Source organism: Hyla sarda, chromosome 6 (genome assembly GCF_029499605.1).
Source record: "Hyla sarda isolate aHylSar1 chromosome 6, aHylSar1.hap1, whole genome shotgun sequence".
Classification (NCBI taxonomy): domain Eukaryota; kingdom Metazoa; phylum Chordata; class Amphibia; order Anura; family Hylidae; genus Hyla; species Hyla sarda.
Genome location: NC_079194.1, coordinates 22,504,608 through 22,518,531, shown reverse-complemented (window position 1 = coordinate 22,518,531; position 13,924 = coordinate 22,504,608). Strand labels below are relative to the sequence as shown.

General features: G+C 45.5%; 1 protein-coding gene across 4 annotated transcripts in view; it reads left to right on the top strand.

The window, feature by feature from the left end:
• Positions 1–13,924, top strand: part of RGS5 (regulator of G protein signaling 5) — a 164,420-nt gene that overhangs the window by 92,560 nt on the left and 57,936 nt on the right. The gene's annotated exons all lie outside the window — the stretch shown is intronic.

Below are 13,924 nucleotides of genomic sequence, written 5' to 3'. Positions count from 1 at the left end.
TTGTAGCACTCTACAAAACTTACGATGAGGAACTGGATTCCGGCAAAAGATTGAACATTGAACGGAATCCACCCAAAAAATCTAATTTGTCAATGTGACGGTGTTACCCCTTAGCAGGAGACTAGCAGGCTAGGAAACTATTGCCCCGGCAGGGTGTGGCTGATCTAGCTCATTGTTCTAGCTCGTGGCTGCCAGGGATTAGGCTGCATTCACACCTCGTCTTCAGCCTATGGTTGCCGGATCCAGTTGGGGAGGGGAAAAGCGGGTGCTCTGGTCGGCTCATATTTGACGCGTATCCGGTTTTGTGACCGGACCTAAAACCATAGTATACTACGGTTTTAGGTCCGGTCACGAAACCGTATACGGGTCAAAAATGAGCCGACCTGAGTCACCGTTTTAATCCGGTCGGCTCATTAAAGTAAATGGATTTCAGCGCCGATCCGGCTGGGGTACGGGAGCGCCCGGTTTTCCCCTCCCCCAGACGGATCCGGCAACGGTAGGATGAAAATGAGGTGTGAATGCAGCCTTATCTGGGATTTTGGTGTGTGCACTCTGGCTATGTATCCGAATTCGGAGGAGAGTGTGTGCACCCGATGGACAGAGCCAGCAGCAGCAAGTGCATTGGTACGGCAGCAAGAAGGGGCGCAGCCCATAAAGAAAAAGTAACCCGCAGCTTTGCCTGCCAGATTGAGCAATACCCCGGTAGGAGCGGACCACCGGTGTTACACAACCAATCTGAGACTATTCAAGGGACCACAGCCTGGTCAGAAAAGTCTCCATCCCTGTACATGGGTTATATGGTAAAATCTGGGGAGTCTCATAGAGTCAGCACCCCAGTCTAGCCAGCAATGATCAAATTTTTGTTTAGACCATTGGTCCTCAACCCAGTCCTCCAGGTCCGCCAACATTCTGTTTTATTTATTTTTTTAGTTACGCCATTGAAATAGAACAGGGAAAACTTCTAATCCTGGACTTAAAGGGGTACTCCGGTGGATTTTTATTTTATTTTTTTTAAATCAACTGGTGCCAGAAAGTTAAACAGATTTGTAAATTACTTCTATTAAAAAAAATCTTAATCCTTTCTGTACTTATTAGATGCTGAATACTACAGAGGAAATTCTTTTCTTTTTGGAACACGGTGCTCTCTGCTGAATCATGACCCCAGTGCTCTCTGCTGACATCTCTTTGTCCATTTTAGGAACTGTCCAGAGCAGCATATATTTGCTATGGGGATTTTCTCCTACTCTGGACAGTTCTTAAAATGGACAGAGATGTCAGCAGAGAGCACTGTGGTCATGATGTCAGCAGAGAGCTCTGTGTTCCAAAAAGAAAAGTATTTCCTCTGTAGTATTCAGCAGCTAATAAGTACTGGAAGGATTAAGATTTTTTAATAGAAGTCATTTACAAATCTGTTTAACTTTTTTGGCACCAGTTGATTTAAAAAGTAAATAAATAAAAAGTTTTCCACCGGAGTACCCCTTTAAGGACTGGGTTGAGGACATTTGGTCTGGAGGATCCACTTTCTGGAACATAACTAGAGATGAGCGAACTTACAGTAAATTCGATTCGTCACGAACTTCTCGGCTCGGCAGTTGATGACTTTTCCTGCATAAATTAGTTCAGCTTTCCGGTGCTCCGGTGGGTTGGAAAAGGTGGATACAGTCCTAGGAAAGAGTCTCCTAGGACTGTGTCCAGCTTTTCCAGCCCACGGGAGCACCTGAAAGCTGAACTAATTAATGCAGGATAAGTCATCAACTGCCGAGCCGAGAAGTTCGTGACGAATCGAATTTACTGTAAGTTCGCTCATCTCTAAACATAACATTAGACCTATTCTCTTTTTTTCTCTCCACCTTTAGGCCAGTGGTCTCAAAGTGTGGCCCTCCAAATGTTGCAAAACTTCAACTCCCAGCATGCCCGGACAGCCAACGGCTGTCCGGGCATGCTGGGAGTTGAAGTTTTGCAACATTTGGAGGGCCACACTTTGAGACCACTGCTTTAGACCGATGTCCTTGCTGAATAATAAATAAAAGGCTTGTAGGGGCCATCATATTCCTAGACCCTAGAAAAGAACTTGTTTATCTTCACTGTAAACAGCGCTCAACATATTCACTAAGGGAAAGGAGTGGGCACGCGGGAGAAAACTCACAGATGATGTCACTTCCTCCCAAAAACAGGAAATGGAGCGGTGGAGATAACATTTGTCACTTTAGCCCCATTCATCACATATTTTGTACCGTTCGCTTTCGAGGAAAAAATAATAACTCGTACAGGACATTTATTTCTACAATATATACAAATGTCCCTTAACAGTAAACCGCGAGGAAGGATTCCGAGAAAACATTGTTCATGGAATGAGCCCAACGTCAGAAGTCAGACGGAAGTCTCCCATAGGGCAATGACTGGGTGGACGTGTATATTTGTCTTTTAAGGGGTATTCGATTTTTCTAAAATCAACTGGTGCCAGAAAGTTAAACAGATTTGTAAATTACTTTTATATAAAAATCTTAATCCTTCCAGTACTTATCAGCTGCTGTATGCTCCACAGGAAGTTTTGTAGTTTTTTTTTTTTCCAGTCTGATCACAGTGCTCTCTGCTGACACCTCTGTCCGTATCAGGAACTGTCCAGAGAAGGAGAAAATCCCCATAGCAAACCTATCCTTCATGGACAGAGGTGGTAGCAGAGAGCACTGTGGTCAGACTGGAAAGAACTACACAACTTCCTGTGGAGCATACAGCAGCTGATACGTACTGGAAGGATTAAAGGGGTACTCCGGTGAAAACCTTTTTTTCTTTTAAATCAACTGGTGGCAGAAAGTTAAACATATTTGTAAAAATCTTGATCCTTCCTGTACTTATTAGCTGCTGAATACTACAGAGGAAATTCTTTTCTTTTTGGAATGCTCTCTGATGACATCACGAGCACAATTCTCTCTGCTGATGTTATTATAATAATAATAATAATAAAACTTTATTTATTGTTGTCCTTAGTGGGATTTGAACCCAAGTCCCCAGCCGTGCAAGGCAGCAGTGCTAAGCACTGAGCCACCATGCTGCCCTTAGCATACATCTTTATGCATCTGCTATGCATCTGCAACCACTGGTTGCTAAAATGGACAGAGATGTCAGCAGAGAGCACTGTGCTCGTGATGTCATCAGTGTTCCAAAAAGAAAGGAATTTCCTCTGTAGGTTTCAGAAGCTAATAAGTACTGGAAGGATTAAGATTTGTTAATAGAAGTAATTTACAAATATGTTTTACTTTCTGCCAGCAGTTGATTTAAAAGAAAAAAGGTTTTCACCGGAGTACCCCTTTAAGATTTTTATATAGAAGTAATTTACAAATCTGTTTAACTTTCTGGCACCGGTTGATTTTAACAAAATTGTTGTCCACCGAAGTAACCCTTTAAAGAAGTCCAAAGATTCTAATGGCCACCACTATGGAAAGAAGAACACGACTAAAGGATCTCAGGCAAACTTGGATGCATTCAAACTTGAATTTGAGAAAAGAAACCAAAGAAACCAAGCTTACAATATGTGTATCAGTAATCCTATCTGTGTTGTCCCACAAGGTTTTCTTGCCTCACTTAACCCCTTAAAGTACTCCATCGCAAACATCTTAGCTGTCGCAAACAACGTAACCGTCACGCCTCCTCCCATAGAAGTAAATAGAAGGGGCGTGGCGGCCGCATTCACAGTCAACGGGCATGGAGTGGAGTTCGCTCCATGCGCCAAATGACAGGGTGCCTCACCTCCTTTGGATAGGGGATAAGATGTTTGCGACGGAGTACTACTCATTTTGACCCTAAAGAGTACCTGTCACCAAATAAAACTTTTAATATAGTGTTCCTTGTGTAATTTGCAGACACTTTCCCATTCACTTGCTTTTAAAATTATCAACATAAATATGTTCAAAAGGTAATATAAAAAACTGCCACTAGGTGGCTCTGTTCTGTTCCCTGCCACAATTAATACAGTGAGTTTGGTCTCCTCACGGCCGGGCAGTAGTCCAAACTCAGGAAGTGCTTCTCTGCACTGAGCTTGATTGACAGCTGCACAGAAAGTGAAAGCTCCACAGATTCTCACAGAAAGCTGCACAGACTGAAAGCTGCTGAAGAGCCTCACTGATAGCAACACAGACTGAAACATGCACAGAGCCTGAGGTCTTCTATTCATCACAGCGCTGCAAAAATGTGAGGGCAGAAGTAGTCCCCCAGCAGGCTTCAGTGATGTCGTGTCTACTGGGAAACGCCCACTTTCTCCTGCTGGGAAATTGCACTATGTGAGCAAGAAGAAATGTGAGGGCTGGAGGGGTGTTAGGAGTAGTTAGAGAACATAGTCTGAGTTAGTTTAGAAAAGTTTATTTGGTGACAGGTACTTTTTAAGGACCGGGCCAATTTTATTTTTGCATTTCCGTTTTTCCCTCCTCGCCTTCTAAAAATCCGAACTCTTTTTATATTTCCATCCACAGACCCATGTGAGTTCTTGTTTTTTGTGCAACCAATTGTACTTTGTAGTCATCCCATGTCTGTATGGGATCAATCGTGGTCAGGTTGCTATAATGTATTCAATTTGTATTGTAAGAAATTGGAGTAGATTCATAGGATCTTTTAAAATTGATGGTATATCCTCAGAATAGGCCATTAATATTAGATTGGCAGGTCCAACTCTCAGCACCCGAGTCAATCACCTGTGCAAGCATCGCACCCTCTTCAGTATTACCCTGTTTCCCCGAAAATACACCCTACCCCGAAAATAAGCCCTAGCTGGATTATTGGGGTGGGCTGCAATATAAGCCCTACCCTGAAAATAAGACCTAGGGCCAGGGGGCTGTGGGAGGATGGGGGCTGTATAGCAGTGTGGAGGATGGGGGGCTGTGGGAGGATGCGGGGCTGTAGCAGTGTGGAAGATGGGGGGTGCGGCATCCTCCACACTGCTCAAGCCCCCCCATCCTTCACACTGCTACAGCCCCCCATCCTCCCACAGCCCCCCATCCTCCACACTCCCACAGCCCCCCATCCTCCACACTCCCACAGCCCCCCATCCTCCACACTCCCCCCCCCCCCCATAAATAAATAAGCCCTACCCTGAAAATAAGCCCTAGTGTGTTTTTTGTGACTAAAATTAATATAAGACCCGGTCTTATTTTCGGAGAAACACGGTAACTACTACTCATCCTGGCAGTTTCTTTACCTTTAGGATCAGTGGTGCTCGTCCTTGTAGGTTCTTTACCTTTAGGATCAGTGGTGCTCGTCCTGGCAGGTTCTTTACCTTTAGGATCAGTGTTGCTCATCCTTGTAGGTTCTTTACCTTTAGGATCAGTGGTGCTCGACCTTGTAGGTTCTTTACCTTTAGGATCACTGGTGCTCGACCTTGTAGGTTCTTTACCTTTAGGATCAGTGGTGCTCGACCTTGTAGGTTCTTTACCTTTAGGATCAGTGGTGCTCGTCCTGGTAGGTTCTTTACCTTTAGGATCAGTGGTGCTCGTCCTGGCAGGTTCCTTACCTTTAGGATCAGTGGTGCTCATCCTTGTAGGTTCTTTACCTTTAGGATCAGTGGTGCTCGTCCTGGCAGGTTCTTTACCTTTAAGATCAGTGTTGCTCATCCTTGTAGGTTCTTTACCTTTAGGATCAGTGGTGCTCGACCTTGTAGGTTCTTTACCTTTAGGATCACTGGTGCTCGACCTTGTAGGTTCTTTACCTTTAGGATCAGTGGTGCTCGACCTTGTAGGTTCTTTACCTTTAGGATCAGTGGTGCTCGTCCTTGCAGGTTCTTTACCTTTAGGATCAGTGGTGCTCATCCTGGTAGGTTCTTTACCTTTAGGATCAGTGGTGCTCGTCCTGGCAGGTTCCTTACCTTTAGGATCAGTGGTGCTCATCCTTGTAGGTTCTTTACCTTTAGGATCAGTAATGCTCGTTCTTGTAGGTTCTTTACCTTTAGGATCAGTGTTGCACGTCCTGGCAGGTTCTTTACCTTTAGGATCAGTGGTGCTCATCCTTATAGGTTCTTTACCTTTAGGATCAGTGGTGCTCATCCTGGCAGGTTCTTTACCGTTAGGATCAGTGGTGCTCATCCTGGCAGGTTCTTTACCTTTAGGATCAGTGGTGCTCGTCCTTGCAGGTTTTTTTACCTTTAGGATCAGTGGTGCTCGTCCTTGCAGGTTCTTTACCTTTAGGATCAGTGGTGCTCATCCTTGTAGGTTCTTTACCTTTAGGATCAGTAATGCTCGTCTTTGTAGGTTCTTTACCTTTAGGATCAGTGGTGCTCGTCCTGGCAGGTTCTTTACCTTTAGGATCAGTGGTGCTCGTCCTGGCAGGTTCTTTACCTTTAGGATCAGTGGTGCTCGTCCTTGTAGATTCTTTACCTTTAGGATCAGTGGTGCGCATCCTTGTAGGTTCTTTACCTTTAGGATCAGTAATGCTCGTCCTTGTAGGTTCTTTACCTTTAGGATCAGTGGTGCTCATCCTGGCAGGTTCTTTACCTTTAGGATCAGTGGTGCTCGTCCTTGTAGGTTCTTTACCTTTAGGATCAGTGGTGCTCATCCTTGCAGGTTCTTTACCTTTAGGATCAGTGGTGCTCGTCATTGTAGGTTCTTTACCTTTAGGATCAGTGGTGCTCGTCCTGGCAGGTTCTTTACCTTTAGGATCAGTGGTGCTCGACCTTGTAGGTTCTTTACCTTTAGGATCAGTGGTGCTCGACCTTGTAGGTTCTTTACCTTTAGGATCAGTGGTGCTCGACCTTGTAGGTTCTTTACCTTTAGGATCAGTGGTGCTCGTCCTGGCAGGTTTTTTACCTTTAGGATCAGTGGTGCTCGACCTTATAGGTTCTTTACCTTTAGGATCAGTGGTGCTTGACCTTGTAGGTTCTTTACCTTTAGGATCAGTGGTGCTCGACCTTGTAGGTTCTTTACCTTTAGGATCACTGGTGCTCGACCTTGTAGGTTCTTTACCTTTAAGATCAGTGGTGCTCGACCTTGTAGGTTCTTTACCTTTAGGATCAGTGGTGCTCGTCCTGGCAGATTCCTTACCTTTAGGATCAGTGGTGCTCATCCTTGTAGGTTCTTTACCTTTAGGATCAGTAATGCTCGTTCTTGTAGGTTCTTTACCTTTAGGATCAGTGTTGCTCGTCCTGGCAGGTTCTTTACCTTTAGGATCAGTGGCGCTCGTCCTTGTAGGTTCTTTACCTTTAGGATCAGTGGTGCTCATCCTTGTAGGTTCTTTACCGTTAGGATCAGTGGTGCTCATCCTGGCAGGTTCTTCACCTTTAGGATCAGTGGTGCTCCTCCTTGCAGGTTTTTTTACCTTTAGGATCAGTGGTGCTCGTCCTGGCAGGTTCTTTACCTTTAGGATCAGTGGTGCTCGTCCTGGCAGGTTCTTTACCTTTAGGATCAGTGGTGCTCGTCCTTGTAGATTCTTTACCTTTAGGATCAGTGGTGCTCATCCTTGTAGGTTCTTTACCTTTAGGATCAGTAATGCTCGTCCTTGTAGGTTCTTTACCTTTAGCATCAGTGGTGCTCATCCTGGCAGGTTCTTTACCTTTAGGATCAGTGGTGCTCGTTCATGTAGGTTCTTTACCTTTAGGATCAGTGGTGCTCATCCTTGCAGGTTCTTTACCTTTAGGATCAGTGGTGCTCGTCCTTGTAGGTTCTTTACCTTTAGGATCAGTGGTGCTCGTCCTGGCAGGTTCTTTACCTTTAGGATCAGTGTTGCTCATCCTTGTAGGTTCTTTACCTTTAGGATCAGTGGTGCTCGACCTTGTAGGTTCTTTACCTTTAGGATCACTGGTGCTCGACCTTGTAGGTTCTTTACCTTTAGGATCAGTGGTGCTCGACCTTGTAGGTTCTTTACCTTTAGGATCAGTGGTGCTCGTCCTGGTAGGTTCTTTACCTTTAGGATCAGTGGTGCTCGTCCTGGCAGGTTCCTTACCTTTAGGATCAGTGGTGCTCATCCTTGTAGGTTCTTTACCTTTAGGATCAGTGGTGCTCGTCCTGGCAGGTTCTTTACCTTTAAGATCAGTGTTGCTCATCCTTGTAGGTTCTTTACCTTTAGGATCAGTGGTGCTCGACCTTGTAGGTTCTTTACCTTTAGGATCACTGGTGCTCGACCTTGTAGGTTCTTTACCTTTAGGATCAGTGGTGCTCGACCTTGTAGGTTCTTTACCTTTAGGATCAGTGGTGCTCGTCCTTGCAGGTTCTTTACCTTTAGGATCAGTGGTGCTCATCCTGGTAGGTTCTTTACCTTTAGGATCAGTGGTGCTCGTCCTGGCAGGTTCCTTACCTTTAGGATCAGTGGTGCTCATCCTTGTAGGTTCTTTACCTTTAGGATCAGTAATGCTCGTTCTTGTAGGTTCTTTACCTTTAGGATCAGTGTTGCACGTCCTGGCAGGTTCTTTACCTTTAGGATCAGTGGTGCTCATCCTTATAGGTTCTTTACCTTTAGGATCAGTGGTGCTCATCCTGGCAGGTTCTTTACTGTTAGGATCAGTGGTGCTCATCCTGGCAGGTTCTTTACCTTTAGGATCAGTGGTGCTCGTCCTTGCAGGTTTTTTTACCTTTAGGATCAGTGGTGCTCGTCCTTGTAGGTTCTTTACCTTTAGGATCAGTGGTGCTCATCCTTGTAGGTTCTTTACCTTTAGGATCAGTAATGCTCGTCTTTGTAGGTTCTTTACCTTTAGGATCAGTGGTGCTCGTCCTGGCAGGTTCTTTACCTTTAGGATCAGTGGTGCTCGTCCTGGCAGGTTCTTTACCTTTAGGATGAGTGGTGCTCGTCCTTGTAGATTCTTTACCTTTAGGATCAGTGGTGCGCATCCTTGTAGGTTCTTTACCTTTAGGATCAGTAATGCTCGTCCTTGTAGGTTCTTTACCTTTAGGATCAGTGGTGCTCATCCTGGCAGGTTCTTTACCTTTAGGATCAGTGGTGCTCGTCCTTGTAGGTTCTTTACCTTTAGGATCAGTGGTGCTCATCCTTGCAGGTTCTTTACCTTTAGGATCAGTGGTGCTCGTCCTTGTAGGTTCTTTACCTTTAGGATCAGTGGTGCTCGTCCTGGCAGGTTCTTTACCTTTAGGATCAGTGGTGCTCGACCTTGTAGGTTCTTTACCTTTAGGATCAGTGGTGCTCGACCTTGTAGGTTCTTTACCTTTAGGATCAGTGGTGCTCGACCTTGTAGGTTCTTTACCTTTAGGATCAGTGGTGCTCGTCCTGGCAGGTTTTTTACCTTTAGGATCAGTGGTGCTCGACCTTATAGGTTCTTTACCTTTAGGATCAGTGGTGCTTGACCTTGTAGGTTCTTTACCTTTAGGATCAGTGGTGCTCGACCTTGTAGGTTCTTTACCTTTAGGATCACTGGTGCTCGACCTTGTAGGTTCTTTACCTTTAAGATCAGTGGTGCTCGACCTTGTAGGTTCTTTACCTTTAGGATCAGTGGTGCTCGTCCTGGCAGATTCCTTACCTTTAGGATCAGTGGTGCTCATCCTTGTAGGTTCTTTACCTTTAGGATCAGTAATGCTCGTTCTTGTAGGTTCTTTACCTTTAGGATCAGTGTTGCTCGTCCTGGCAGGTTCTTTACCTTTAGGATCAGTGGCGCTCGTCCTTGTAGGTTCTTTACCTTTAGGATCAGTGGTGCTCATCCTTGTAGGTTCTTTACCGTTAGGATCAGTGGTGCTCATCCTGGCAGGTTCTTCACCTTTAGGATCAGTGGTGCTCCTCCTTGCAGGTTTTTTTACCTTTAGGATCAGTGGTGCTCGTCCTGGCAGGTTCTTTACCTTTAGGATCAGTGGTGCTCGTCCTGGCAGGTTCTTTACCTTTAGGATCAGTGGTGCTCGTCCTTGTAGATTCTTTACCTTTAGGATCAGTGGTGCTCATCCTTGTAGGTTCTTTACCTTTAGGATCAGTAATGCTCGTCCTTGTAGGTTCTTTACCTTTAGCATCAGTGGTGCTCATCCTGGCAGGTTCTTTACCTTTAGGATCAGTGGTGCTCGTCCTTGTAGGTTCTTTACCTTTAGGATCAGTGGTGCTCATCCTTGCAGGTTCTTTACCTTTAGGATCAGTGGTGCTCGTCCTTGTAGGTTCTTTACCTTTAGGATCAGTGGTGCTCGTCCTGGCAGGTTCTTTACCTTTAGGATCAGTGGTGCTCGACCTTGTAGGTTCTTTACCTTTAGGATCAGTGGTGCTCGACCTTGTAGGTTCTTTACCTTTAGGATCAGTGGTGCTCGACCTTGTAGGTTCTTTACCTTTAGGATCAGTGGTGCTCGTCCTGGCAGGTTTTTTACCTTTAGGATCAGTGGTGCTCGACCTTATAGGTTCTTTACCTTTAGGATCAGTGGTGCTTGACCTTGTAGGTTCTTTACCTTTAGGATCAGTGGTGCTCGACCTTGTAGGTTCTTTACCTTTAGGATCACTGGTGCTCGACCTTGTAGGTTCTTTACCTTTAAGATCAGTGGTGCTCGACCTTGTAGGTTCTTTACCTTTAGGATCAGTGGTGCTCGTCCTGGCAGATTCCTTACCTTTAGGATCAGTGGTGCTCATCCTTGTAGGTTCTTTACCTTTAGGATCAGTAATGCTCGTTCTTGTAGGTTCTTTACCTTTAGGATCAGTGTTGCTCGTCCTGGCAGGTTCTTTACCTTTAGGATCAGTGGCGCTCGTCCTTGTAGGTTCTTTACCTTTAGGATCAGTGGTGCTCATCCTTGTAGGTTCTTTACCGTTAGGATCAGTGGTGCTCATCCTGGCAGGTTCTTCACCTTTAGGATCAGTGGTGCTCCTCCTTGCAGGTTTTTTTACCTTTAGGATCAGTGGTGCTCGTCCTGGCAGGTTCTTTACCTTTAGGATCAGTGGTGCTCGTCCTGGCAGGTTCTTTACCTTTAGGATCAGTGGTGCTCGTCCTTGTAGATTCTTTACCTTTAGGATCAGTGGTGCTCATCCTTGTAGGTTCTTTACCTTTAGGATCAGTAATGCTCGTCCTTGTAGGTTCTTTACCTTTAGCATCAGTGGTGCTCATCCTGGCAGGTTCTTTACCTTTAGGATCAGTGGTGCTCGTTCTTGTAGGTTCTTTACCTTTAGGATCAGTGGTGCTCATCCTTGCAGGTTCTTTACCTTTAGGATCAGTGGTGCTCGTCCTTGTAGGTTCTTTACCTTTAGGATCAGTGGTGCTCGTCCTGGCAGGTTCTTTACCTTTAGGATCAGTGTTGCTCATCCTTGTAGGTTCTTTACCTTTAGGATCAGTGGTGCTCGACCTTGTAGGTTCTTTACCTTTAGGATCACTGGTGCTCGACCTTGTAGGTTCTTTACCTTTAGGATCAGTGGTGCTCGACCTTGTAGGTTCTTTACCTTTAGGATCAGTGGTGCTCGTCCTGGTAGGTTCTTTACCTTTAGGATCAGTGGTGCTCGTCCTGGCAGGTTCCTTACCTTTAGGATCAGTGGTGCTCATCCTTGTAGGTTCTTTACCTTTAGGATCAGTGGTGCTCGTCCTGGCAGGTTCTTTACCTTTAAGATCAGTGTTGCTCATCCTTGTAGGTTCTTTACCTTTAGGATCAGTGGTGCTCGACCTTGTAGGTTCTTTACCTTTAGGATCACTGGTGCTCGACCTTGTAGGTTCTTTACCTTTAGGATCAGTGGTGCTCGACCTTGTAGGTTCTTTACCTTTAGGATCAGTGGTGCTCGTCCTTGCAGGTTCTTTACCTTTAGGATCAGTGGTGCTCATCCTGGTAGGTTCTTTACCTTTAGGATCAGTGGTGCTCGTCCTGGCAGGTTCCTTACCTTTAGGATCAGTGGTGCTCATCCTTGTAGGTTCTTTACCTTTAGGATCAGTAATGCTCGTTCTTGTAGGTTCTTTACCTTTAGGATCAGTGTTGCACGTCCTGGCAGGTTCTTTACCTTTAGGATCAGTGGTGCTCATCCTTATAGGTTCTTTACCTTTAGGATCAGTGGTGCTCATCCTGGCAGGTTCTTTACCGTTAGGATCAGTGGTGCTCATCCTGGCAGGTTCTTTACCTTTAGGATCAGTGGTGCTCGTCCTTGCAGGTTTTTTTACCTTTAGGATCAGTGGTGCTCGTCCTTGTAGGTTCTTTACCTTTAGGATCAGTGGTGCTCATCCTTGTAGGTTCTTTACCTTTAGGATCAGTAATGCTCGTCTTTGTAGGTTCTTTACCTTTAGGATCAGTGGTGCTCGTCCTGGCAGGTTCTTTACCTTTAGGATCAGTGGTGCTCGTCCTGGTAGGTTCTTTACCTTTAGGATCAGTGGTGCTCGTCCTTGTAGATTCTTTACCTTTAGGATCAGTGGTGCGCATCCTTGTAGGTTCTTTACCTTTAGGATCAGTAATGCTCGTCCTTGTAGGTTCTTTACCTTTAGGATCAGTGGTGCTCATCCTGGCAGGTTCTTTACCTTTAGGATCAGTGGTGCTCGTCCTTGTAGGTTCTTTACCTTTAGGATCAGTGGTGCTCATCCTTGCAGGTTCTTTACCTTTAGGATCAGTGGTGCTCGTCCTTGTAGGTTCTTTACCTTTAGGATCAGTGGTGCTCGTCCTGGCAGGTTCTTTACCTTTAGGATCAGTGGTGCTCGACCTTGTAGGTTCTTTACCTTTAGGATCAGTGGTGCTCGACCTTGTAGGTTCTTTACCTTTAGGATCAGTGGTGCTCGACCTTGTAGGTTCTTTACCTTTAGGATCAGTGGTGCTCGTCCTGGCAGGTTTTTTACCTTTAGGATCAGTGGTGCTCGACCTTATAGGTTCTTTACCTTTAGGATCAGTGGTGCTTGACCTTGTAGGTTCTTTACCTTTAGGATCAGTGGTGCTCGACCTTGTAGGTTCTTTACCTTTAGGATCACTGGTGCTCGACCTTGTAGGTTCTTTACCTTTAAGATCAGTGGTGCTCGACCTTGTAGGTTCTTTACCTTTAGGATCAGTGGTGCTCGTCCTGGCAGATTCCTTACCTTTAGGATCAGTGGTGCTCATCCTTGTAGGTTCTTTACCTTTAGGATCAGTAATGCTCGTTCTTGTAGGTTCTTTACCTTTAGGATCAGTGTTGCTCGTCCTGGCATGTTCTTTACCTTTAGGATCAGTGGCGCTCGTCCTTGTAGGTTCTTTACCTTTAGGATCAGTGGTGCTCATCCTTGTAGGTTCTTTACCGTTAGGATCAGTGGTGCTCATCCTGGCAGGTTCTTCACCTTTAGGATCAGTGGTGCTCCTCCTTGCAGGTTTTTTTTACCTTTAGGATCAGTGGTGCTCGTCCTGGCAGGTTCTTTACCTTTAGGATCAGTGGTGCTCGTCCTGGCAGGTTCTTTACCTTTAGGATCAGTGGTGCTCGTCCTTGTAGATTCTTTACCTTTAGGATCAGTGGTGCTCATCCTTGTAGGTTCTTTACCTTTAGGATCAGTAATGCTCGTCCTTGTAGGTTCTTTACCTTTAGCATCAGTGGTGCTCATCCTGGCAGGTTCTTTACCTTTAGGATCAGTGGTGCTCGTCCTTGTAGGTTCTTTACCTTTAGGATCAGTGGTGCTCATCCTTGCAGGTTCTTTACCTTTAGGATCAGTGGTGCTCGTCCTTGTAGGTTCTTTACCTTTAGGATCAGTGGTGCTCGTCCTGGCAGGTTCTTTACCTTTAGGATCAGTGTTGCTCATCCTTGTAGGTTCTTTACCTTTAGGATCAGTGGTGCTCGACCTTGTAGGTTCTTTACCTTTAGGATCACTGGTGCTCGACCTTGTAGGTTCTTTACCTTTAGGATCAGTGGTGCTCGACCTTGTAGGTTCTTTACCTTTAGGATCAGTGGTGCTCGTCCTGGTAGGTTCTTTACCTTTAGGATCAGTGGTGCTCGTCCTGGCAGGTTCCTTACCTTTAGGATCAGTGGTGCTCATCCTTGTAGGTTCTTTACCTTTAGGATCAGTGGTGCTCGTCCTGGCAGGTTCTTTACCTTTAAGATCAGTGTTGCTCATCCTTGTAGG